Here is a 12,008-nt window from a genome sequence, read left to right on the forward strand (position 1 = left end):
GGAAAAGGAAGATGGCAATGAATGCTAGGGGATTATGAAAATTACTTACTGCATGTGGAGAGCAAGAAAAAGTAGAAAAAATATAAAGGTTTTATGCTTGAGTGACCCAGAAGATGGCAAAGAGAATATGTGAGGCACTAAAGAAAATGGAAAGGCAGGTATGAGGTGTCAATGGAATGTAGAGCTGGAAATTATACGCAGGATTTGAGAATCAATAGAAAGTCTATAATCAGAAAGATTTGGGTTTAAACATATTTTTACATGTTGTTAGCTCTACGATCCTCTCTGTATTTCATTATTAGTTGAGATGATTTTTTCTTTTTGTTAATCTACATTATCTTTGATATTATTATCAGTCATTGCTACTATAATACCTGTGACTAATATGACATTCATAGAGTAGTTGCAGATATTAACTGACAATATATGTCAAAGCATAATAAAATTATCTACTAGTAGTTATATTTCAGATATACCTAAGTACTTATAGAGATAAAATCAACATTATCATACTCAGTTTAAGAAAAAGGAATATTTTTCAGTGAAATCTTTCGTGTACTCATCTGCCATGCCTTAATCTCTATCCTAAATATGGCATTACCCTTACTATTATACCAAAACAATATATAATATTATTTTGCGTACAGTTCAACTTTATATACATCATATCATCAGCAGTTTGTCCTTTTTGCGTGACACTAAGTTTGATAGTGCAGCTCTAATTCATCCGTTTTCACTGCTACCTATTCTTCTGTTGCATGAATATGGCAAAAAATTCCACTGTCCTATTAATAAATATTCAAGTGATTTGCCATATTTATGCCATTACAAACAAAGCTGCAGTGAACAATCTTGCAGATGTCTTCAGGTGCAAATGAGTGAGAGTTTCCCTAGGGTGATGTATTTCAGGATGGAGTTACTGGTTCAGAGGGAATGTAAATCTTCAACTTTTAACTAGATATTGCTAAATTGCTTTCCAAATGTTCTGTTATTCACTGGCCATGCATAAGAATTGCTTTTGTGCCAATGTCTTGCTAACATAAAGTCATCAGACTTCTTGTGTAAAAAAAAATCTGTATGCAGCATGGTATCTAATTCTGATATTAATTTGCATTTGCATAATTAATAGCAAGCTTGAGCATGCTTTTTATCTGCTTATTGATTAATTTCATTTCATTTTCCTTAAATTGCATTTTAAAATATTTGCTCATTTTTGTTTGGGGTTGTTTATAATTTTCAGTCAGTTATTAGAAGACCATCATTGTATATCCTTGTTACTAATCTGATGTCAGTTATGTGCATTATAAATTTGTCCTCTTAATATGAAGATTTTGTTTTTAACTTGGTGATGGTGTTTAACGATGAACAAAAGTTTTAAATTTTGATGGTATTGCATTTATCAATACTTTACTTAAAAAGATAATGCTCCCAGATCATAAATAATTTCTTCTATGTGTACTTCTATATAAAATGTATTGTTGTTAAGTAGTGAATAAGTCACATAATTTGAACATCAAAAACATTATAAAAGGGGTTTTGCTGTGTATTACCATCTGTCATCCATTTCTCCATATATTCTTTTTCTCTCTTCTGCTCTGTGCTCCAGGGCATACCCTTATGGTCTACATTACCAGGGTTCCTTGTTATCTGACTTCTGATTGAGTTTGTCCAGTGAAAGGCACCAGACAATTGGAGGGCTAAAGGGAACAGAGATGTGAATGTTGTTTCCCTTTTTCTCTCTACTTTGGCTTTGGGATTCAGTTGCTGCCCCACTACAATCACAGATCTGATCAGGTCATCCTTTCTTCCAGCAGCTCTGAGTCCCTACAAAATTATGTCCTCCATTTTTCCATCAATAGCAGGGATGATAATGGCTTTCCACTGTTACTAATCTCCAGATTCCTCAACATTCCTTGTTAATTTATTCAACTTTACTGATACTTGGCCAAAATCTCTTAGTTAAAAGTATATCTTCAGTTAAACCATGATTGACATCTTTCCTGACATGACCTTGAACCATACAAAAATATATTACGAAAACTCTCTTCTGAACTTCATTCATCCACTTCCCATTGCCCACTATTAATAATAACTTTTTGTTAATACTATACACCAGAGACCTTTTTGTACCTATAAGGCAATTAAAATATGTGTCCTCACCCTTTCGTTTATCACAAATGGTAGCATACAATAGACACTACTCTTCCACTTGTTTCTGCACTTAATAATACATGACTATAGTGTCCAATCAGTACATAAGAAGCTTCCTGATGCATAGCACAAGGTTCAGATGCATAGTAATCTATTTTGTGGATATACTTTAATTTATCTGTTTAGCCCTCTAATTACTGATATTTATTTGTTTATAATATCAATTAATAGCAATCATTCAATAAATAATATAAACCAACTTTTTGGCAGATTTCCTTAGTCAGAAATTACATGAATCTGCTTTAATAATTCTGCATATTAGATATGTTTTCAAAACATCTTAATTTATCTCTTCAACTATTTTATTTAGTTAGATCTTTAGAACATGCTTAGCTTATATTCTCTTTCCCAATTTTTAAATTTGAAGTTTGTGGATAAAGATCTTATTTTGCTACTTGTTATTTCCGCTATTTTTTTTTTGAAACAGAGTCTCATTCTGTTGCCCAGGCTAGAGCGCAATGGCAAGATCTCGGCTCACTGCAAGCTCTGCCTCCTGGGTTCAAGTGATTCTCCTGCTTCAGCCTCCTGAGTAGCTGGGATTATAGGCACGTGCCACCACGCCCAGCTAATTTTTGTATTTTTAGTAGAGAACGGGGTTTCACCATGTTGGTCGGGCTGGTCTCAAACTCCTGACCTCGTGATCTGCCTGCTTCGGCCTCCCAAAGTGCTGAGATTACAGGCGTGAGCCACTGCGCCTGGCCTCTTTGTGTTAATTCTTAATCGTGGTGGCTTGTCTATTTCTCCTTTTGGAAATTTTCTTTCTTTTCTTTTTTCTTTTTAGTTGAAATATCCAAAAGCTGTTTTATTATTTATGTACTCAGGATTATTGTTTTGTAGGCAAGGTGATTGTCTTCGTGCTTATTATTCACTTGTGGTAAGTTCACCTTGGACTTTTTATTTTGGGTAAACATTACATACATCATCATTAATCAGGCTTTGGGGTCCCTTTTCCCCATTATTCAATGTCTCTCTGCTCTTTTTTTTTTTAAATTATTATTATACTTTAAGTTTTAGGGTACATGTGCACATTGTGCAGGTTAGTTACATATGTATACATGTGCCATGCTGGTGTGCTGCACCCATTAACTCGTCATTTAGCATTAGGTATATCTCCTAATGCTATGCCTCCCCCCTCCTCCCACCCCACAACAGTCCCCAGAGTGTGTTGTTCCCCTTCCTGTGTCCATGTGTTCTCATTGTTCAATTCCCACCTACGAGTGAGAACATGCGGTGTTTGGTTTTTTGTCCTTGCGATAGTTTACTGAGAATGATGATTTCCAATTTCATCCATGTCCCTACAAAGGAAATGAACTCATCATTTTTTATGGCTGCATAGTATTCCATGGTGTATATGTGCCACATTTTCTTAATCCAGTCTATCATTGTTGGACATTTGGGTTGGTTCCAAGTCTTTGCTATCGTGAATAGTGCTGCAATAAACATACATGTGCATGTGTCTTTATAGCAGCATGATTTACAGTCCTTTGGGTATATACCCAGTAATGGGATGGCTGGGTCAAATGGTATTTCTAGTTCTGGATCCCTGAGGAATCGCCACACTGACTTCCACAATGGTTGAACTAGTTTACAGTCCCACCAACAGTGTCAAAGTGTTCCTATTTCTCCACATCCTCTCCAGCACCTGTTGTTTCCTGACTTTTTAATGATTGCCATTCTAACTGGTGTGAGATGGTATCTCATTGTGGTTTTGATTTGCATTTCTCTGATGGCCAGTGATGGTGAGCATTCTTTCATGTGTTTTTTGGCTGCATAAATGTCTTCTTTTGAAAAGTGTCTGTTCATGTCCTTCACCCACTTTTTGATGGGGTTTTTTTTCTTGTAAATTTGTTTGAGTTCATTGTAGATTCTGGATATTAGCCCTTTGTCAGATGAGTAGGTTGCGAAAATTTTCTCCCATTTTGTAGGTTGCCTGTACACACTGATGGTAGTTTCTTTTGCTGTGCAGAAGCTCTTTAGTTTAATTAGATTCCATTTGTCAATTTTGGCTTTTGTTGCCATTGCTTTTGGTGTTTTAGACATGAAGTCCTTGCCCATGCCTATGTCCTGAATGGTAATGCCTAGGTTTTCTTCTAGGGTTTTTATGGTTTTAGGTCTAATGTTTAAGTCTTTAATCCATTTTGAATTAATTTTTGTATAAGGTGTAAGGAAGGGATCCAGTTTCAGCTTTCTACATATGGCTAGCCAGTTTTCCCAGCACCATTTATTAAATAGGGAATCCTTTCCCCATTGCTTGTTTTTCTCAGGTTTGTCAAAGATCAGATAGTTGTAGATATGCGGCGTTACTTCTGAGGGCTCTGTTCTGTTCCATTGATCTATATCTCTGTTTTGGTACCAGTACCATGCTGTTTTGGTTACTGTAGCCTTGTAGTATAGTTTGATGTCAGGTAGCATGATGCCTCCGGCTTTGTTCTTTTGGCTTAGGATTGATTTAGGAACTTTAAAGTAGTTTTTTCCAATTCTGTGAAGAAAGTCATTGGTAGCTTGATGGGGATGGCATTGAATCTATAAATTACCTTGGGCAGTATGGCCCAATACTTTTCACGATATTGATTCTTCCTACCCATGAGCATGGAATGTTCTTCCATTTGTTTGTACTTTTGGAAATTTTCGATAGTGAGTTGAACTATGGTAGGTTTTATATGTGGGAATCTTATGCGTTCTGAATTGATGTTGAACTCCTTCAGATAATATTTACATTTGTGTCTTCTAGGTAGCACTAGGCAATAACAACTTTTAAGTAAATGTTTTAACATTCCTGGACCATATCAGTAATATAAATAATAAATTTCAATTGCCAGTAGAGAAAGAAAGACCCGCACATGTGAAATCTCAGGAAAGATTTTATTTTCCTAAGATTCAAGGTTAATAAGATCTGTAAACAGCCTCAAGACACCTGTGGTTTCAGGATCCTCATAACAAAATTGTATTCTATTTCATCACTCTCACCACCTGTAGAATTATCTTATTTTCTTGAGAACACAAAATTTGTGGTTATATTTTCCTTAGCATTTTTTAGGATGTCTACAGTGGGAAAAATTGTTTTCTAGAATGTCTAGTCAACTGTCTTCCTGGCAATAATGCTATAAGATGATGTTTTGCATGAATAAATGTAGGAAAATGGTTTAGAGAAAGACCAGCATTCAATGTATATTTATTTTAGGACAAAAACAATTTGGTCATGTTTTTAGGCAGGATGTAAGATGTCAGACTGAAGAAAAAATGAAAAATGTGAGCAAGTAATATCAATTAAAGGGTCAACTAGACAGAAAGAGCAGAGCAAGCACATATAAAGGAGCCAAGAAGCACAAGATATCCTAGAATAAAATGAAAAGTATCTATATTTTCTTGGATTACAAAAGTAGAAGTAATATTTAAGATTAGATAAAGATTGTATGTCCCGATCTCAGGGAGTTTGGATATGATGCTCAAGATTTCAGAATTCAGTCTGAGTCTAAACAAGGATTGGAAGCTAAACACTGGCATTACTAAGAGCAGGGCCTTCGTAATCTTGTGTGGAGCTTCATTACTATACTCTTTATTCCTTTTATTCTAAGCTGTGACCATTCCATACATTTATTTCTTTCTCTAGGACCAGGCTGACTTGAGACAGGGAGTTACTGTGTGACAACATACAATCTTAGGTTGTTCTTGCTATCCACGTGAGCCTGACTACTTGTATTGTTTATGTGTTCTCTTGGCATTAAGAGTGATTTGGAAATGAGTTTATATAGAGAATTCGTCAGCAAACATTCAGTAACTTATACAATTAATTTTTACCCTTTTTTGCCTTGTGTCAGGTAAGTGTGCTTCTAAGAGTAGGAAAAAGACTCTAAGGTAACTCATTGAAAGATCAGTAGATTTGTTAGACAAATGAGAAGGGAAGAAGTAAGTTAAAGAGACAGAGAGACAAACATTTTGTGGACTGATTCAGTTTCGGACAGGGTAAGCAGTTGTCCCTCATTAAACCACTTAGTGAGGGAAGTTTGGATTGTTGTAGTGGGGGTTATCAGAAGCTGATAAGGGGAGGCTGTTGAAAAATGTTAAACAAGGTAAGATTAATAAGGTTAGTTTTCATTTTAGATATATTACTTTGGGTTAGTTTTTATTTTTATAATAATTACTGAGAAATAAATTGCATACCATAAAATTCACCCTTTAAATATATAATCTAGTGGTTTTTAGGAGATTCACAGATTTGTTTACCCATCATCACTATCTAATTTCAGAATATTTTTATCATCCTAAAAGAAACCTCATTCCTTGTAGCACTCACTGTTTATTCCTTCCTCTCTCCCACCCGGAAAACCTGCTAATCTATTTGTCTTTATGTATTTGCCTTTTCGGGATATGTCATATCACATATCATGATATGTGGGATCATATAATATGTGGTTTGTCATGACAGGGTTATTTAATTTAGAATAATGTTTTCAAAGCTCACCCATGTTGTAGCATGTATCAGTACTTCATTCAATTTTATAATTGAATACTACTCCATTGTATGACTATAGACATTTGTTTATCCATTCATCAGCTGATGGACATTTGTGTTGTTTCCATTTTTTGGCTATTTTGAATAATGCCATTATAAACATTCTTGGACAAGATTTTGTACAGATACCTGTTTTCCTTTCACTTGGGTACATAACTATGAGTGTATTTGCCGGGTTATATGGTAACTCTAGGTTTAACATTTTGAGGAACTTACAAACTTTTTTCAAAGTGACTATACCATTTTCTACTCCCATCAACAGTGTATGAGGGATATTATTTCCTCCACAGGCACGATATTCTTTGTTATGGTCTATCTTTTCTAAAATTTTACCCATTCTAATGGGTGAGAAGTAGTTTCTCATCATGGTTTTGACATGAATTTCCCATGTGATAAATGGAGTTGAACGTCTTTTATGGGTTTGTTGGATATTTCTATATTCTCTATGGAAAAATGTCAAGTCCTTTTGTATGTTTTAATTGGGATAATTTGTGCTTTTATTGTTGAAACATAAGATTTATTCATGTATTCTGGATATAACTGTCATGTGTTTTCATTTTCTTGATTGTGTCCTTTGACAAACACAACTTTTTAATTTTTATAAAGCCCAATTTAGTCATATTTTTTATCACTTATTCTTTTGTTATCACCTGTAAGAAACTATATCGAAGGTTACAAAGATTTTACCATATGTTTTCTTCAAAGAGTTTCATAGTTTAAAGTCTTAAATGTACACCATTTATTCATTTGAATTTAGTTTTGTATACAGAATGAGGTAAACAGGTATAACTTCATTATTTGGCATGTGGATATCCAATTGTTCCAGTATCATTTGTTGAAGAGCCCATGATTTCCCCCATTAAATTGTCATAGAACCCTTGTTAAAAATCAATTGGCCATAATGTATGGGTTTATTTGGGGGATCTCAATTAGATTTTATTGTTCTATATATCTATCCTTATGTTTGTACCACACTGTTTTGATCACTATAGCTTTGCAGTAAGTTTTGAAATCAGAAAGTGTGAGTCCTCCAACTTTGTTCTTTTTCAAGATTGATTTGGTTATAGTATTAGCATGTTAATTTCTGTAATAGCAAATAATTGGGGTTTTATGAGGACTGCAATAAATTTGTAAATCAATGTAGGGTATATTGCTATCTGAATGACAATAAATCCCCCAATTTATGACCTTATGATATATTCCCATTTACTTAGGTTTTCATTAAATTCTTTTAATAATGTTTTATAGTTTTGATTGTACAGGTATTACACTTCTGTTGTTAAATATATTCCTTGTTATTGTTTGGATGTTATTGTAAATGGAATTGTTTTATTAATATTATTTCTTGACTGCTCATTGCCAGTGTCTAGAAATACAATGAATTTTCTATATTGATCTTATATCTTGGAACCTTGACAAGCTAATTTATTAGTTCTAAAAGATTTTTGTTTTTGTGGATTACTCTGGATTTTCCATGTATAGTCATCCCTCTGTATTCACAGCTTCTACTTGCATGGATTTTTTTTTCTGAAAAAAGATACAATAAAATACCAATTAAAATATAGCATAACTCTTTACATAATATTTACATAATATTTGGTATTTTAAGTAATCTAGAGATGATTTAAAGTTATGAAGGAGGATGTAGATCATATGCAAATACTATGTTATTTTATATAATGCACTTCAGCATGTGCCAATTTTGGTATCCACAGTGTTCTTAGAACCAATCCCCCAGGGATACAGAGGGACGACCATACAGATCATGCCATTCATGATGCAAAAATAGTAATAGTTTTACTTTTTGTTCACAATTTTCATTCTGTTTATTTCTTCTTGACTGATTGTTCTCACTAGAACCCCAATACAGTGTTAAATGTAAGTGTCAAGAGTAGGGATCCTTTTCTCATTCCTGATCTTAGAGGGAATGTATTTGTTCTATCATATTAAACATGATGTTAACTTATAAATGCCTTTATAAGATTGAGGAAACTATATTCTATTTCTAGTATTATCTAGTGTTTTTAATCATGAATGAGTATTAGATTTTGTCAAATGCCTTTTGTGCATCAATTGAGATGACCACTTTTTTCCCTTTATTTCATTAATATGAAATACATAGACTCATTTTCGTATGTAAAACGAGTGCATCATTGCTGGGATATACCCCATTTGGTCATGTTGTCTGATCTTTTTATATGTTGTTGGATTCAGTTTGCTTATATTTTGTTGAGGACTTCTACAGGTATATTCATAAGGGATATTGGTTTGTAATTTTATTTTCTTATGATGCTTCTGTCTCATTTTATTATCAGGGTAATACTGATCTCACATTGTGAATTGTTTGAGATTTGAAGAATGGATTAAAGAGAAAATGATAGTGCCCGTAGACCAATGAAGAGACTGTTGCAATAACTCAGGTGGATATGCTTTAAAGTAATAGTAATGAGAATAGAAATGTGTAAAGAAAAAGCCAACATTTAATATAAAGATATTTTTTAAAAAAACTGAATTTCTTCGACTATTCAAGGGAGAGCTGTGCGTGTAGGGATATAGTATCTCTGAACCAAACAAATTGCTGATTTTATACAGAAGCAAAGTGAAACAAAGGAAATAATGTTAAATGCTCAGGAATTGGCAGACTTCCAAAAGTGAGGGTGTGTGGAGCATGGCTATTGGTAATTGGCTGCTAGTAATTGACTGGCTTTCAAAAGCATAGTTACTAATATGAAGTTGTAATTGATCAATTGGCATGGATTCAAATTTATTGGCATGAGTTTAAAAGTTATTCTGGTGATTACCTAATATTATGGACAAAAAAGAATACAAACGTTTTATTCTTGGAGAGAAATGAGCAAATAAAAAGTGAATTCAGGGCATATGCTGATTTAATGGGGTGGTAAAGAAGAGGAATACGTTAAGCATGTGATTCAGGTTTCCGGCTTGTATGACTTAATGTGAGATTTGTCATGTTAAGAATCTATCTCTTTTGTTCTTCTTTTTGATTTGCCATCTACAGTGCAACTGCCACCAAAATGTAAAATTTTCATAAAAATCCTTACAGGGAAGACCTGTAAGGTTGAACCCTCCAATACAATAGAAAATGTAAAGGCCAAGATCTAGCATGAGGAAGGAATTCCTCCTGATCAGCCAAGACCCATCTTTACTGGTAAGCAACTGGAAGGTGGGGGCACTTTGACTAGCACATTAAAAATAAGTCCGCTCTTCATCTTGTGCTGAGACTTCCTGGTGGTGCCGAGAAAAGGAAGAAGCCTTGTACCACTTCCAAGTAGAATAAGCATAAGAGAAAGGCTAGGCTGGCTGTCCTGAAATAGTATAAGGTAGATAAGAATGGCAAAATTAATCACCTTCAATGCCCTTCAGATGAAGGCAGTACTGAAGTTTTCATGGACATTCACTTTAATAGACATTATTGTGGCAAATGTGGCCTGACTTACTGCTTCAGCAAACCAGAAGACAAGTAACTGTGTACGAGTTAACAAAAAGTGTGAACTTAAAAAAACACAAAATCTATCTCCTTGTTGACTGATGTACTCCTAGTTCCTTGGAAAATAGCTGAACTATACTAGGCACTTTATAAATATTTTTAATTAAAATATTTCCATTAACATAGGAAACATTAATGAAAGTATAAAATGCCAGATGTGTTTAATTTCAAATCTTTGGAAGATATCAAAAGAAGGTGCATTATAGTAAACTGGAATAATTAGTACAGATATTTATTTTGACAAGATTTCGTGGGCACCAGCATATAGATTTTGTGGGCACCAGCATATAGATGATTTTTGAAAATATAAGTCACACAAAAGTTCCCATGGACCTTAGGAGAAGAAAAGACAGCTAGGACAGACATCTGACAAACCCAACCATTTGAAGAACCAGGAAGCAATAGAATCTGATGAGAACACGGATAAGAAAATATCTAAAATAAGCAGAAAGAAAATAATGAGAGAATTGTGAAAGCTAAGTGAAGTTGTTTTGTTTATTTGTTCCCTCTCTTTTTTCCCCCCTCCTGAAGAAAGAAGTGGTTAACCTTATTAAATAAGCCTTAGGGGGTACACAAGAAAAGGAAGAGGACTGGAAGGTACCTATAGGATCAACAATGGGGACATCAGTGTCCTTGACAAGAGTTGATTCCCTGGAGTGGTAGGTGCCATGTGTAGAAGAAGAATCAGCTGAGGAGAGTGAACAGAGGTTTAGTTGGACAGAGGAGAGTAGGATAAGCAGACAGGCTTTAAGTTGAGGAAAGGAGTTTATTTTTGATTTTTATGTTAAGGGAAACTAGAGCTTATTGAATCCTGATTGAAAATAAATGGAAAGAGATTTACAATGCAGGAAAGACAAAGAATGATCAAAAGACTAATGTAAAGAGTGAGAATTTATGATTCTATGTCTTCTAACTCTCTAAACCCTTGCAGCTCTAAATTTCTATGATTATTTTAATTGTCTATGTAAATGGTTGCATTATTGGGAATTTGTTGTTAACTATCTTAATGCAAGTAATCCACAGATTATATGACAAAATTGATAAAATTATTTTATTCTTTCATAGGGAATAGATAACATAGTAAACAAATTACTGAACATTTGAATTTTTCACAAATTTTATATCAAAAGGAGAACCACATATATCATTTGACTATATATGTCAGTTGTTAATATATTATCACATTTTTTCTCTCTCTTTTCTATTCTATTAATAAACCATTTTAGGATTAGTGGCAAATATTGTGACACTTCACCCTAATTAATTCAGCATGAAACATTAATCATCTAAGAAGAAGAACATTCTCTTACATAACCACTATAAAATTGCCCTACCAAGGATATTTAACATTGATACAATGACATTATCTAATATACAGCCTATATTAAATTCTACCCACTATCAATTAAGCCAATGATATATGTTATGAACTTTTAAAAAATATAGAATCCAAATAGAGTTTGTGCATTTTATTTAGTTCTCATTTATTCTTTAGTTTTCTTTAAACTATAAACTGCCCACAAACTTTTCGCTTTTATAAATATTACAGATACTGATATTTTAAAAGAGTCCATTCTAGTTTGTTTGTTTGTTTGCAGAATTTGTTCTAATTTAAATTGTCTTACTGTTTCTTAAATTCTAAATTCTGGTTAAGAATTTCAGGTGCAAATGGTACTTGGGCTATTAGTTCATCACATTGCAAAACACATGACGTCAATGTTTAATATTACAGGTAATATTAAGTTAACTCAATTAAAATATTCTTCACCAAATTTA

The 12,008-nt window shown here is 33.6% G+C and overlaps 1 pseudogene; it reads left to right on the plus strand.

Annotated features, from left to right (window-relative positions):
* The window catches only part of LOC101138051 (ubiquitin-ribosomal protein eS31 fusion protein-like), a 30,310-nt pseudogene extending 20,101 nt beyond the window's left edge, over positions 1 to 10,209 (plus strand).
* Positions 10,210 to 12,008: the final 1,799 nt, after the last annotated feature.

The sequence above is a fragment of the Gorilla gorilla genome, chromosome 15 (genome assembly GCF_029281585.2).
Source record: "Gorilla gorilla gorilla isolate KB3781 chromosome 15, NHGRI_mGorGor1-v2.1_pri, whole genome shotgun sequence".
NCBI lineage: Eukaryota > Metazoa > Chordata > Mammalia > Primates > Hominidae > Gorilla > Gorilla gorilla.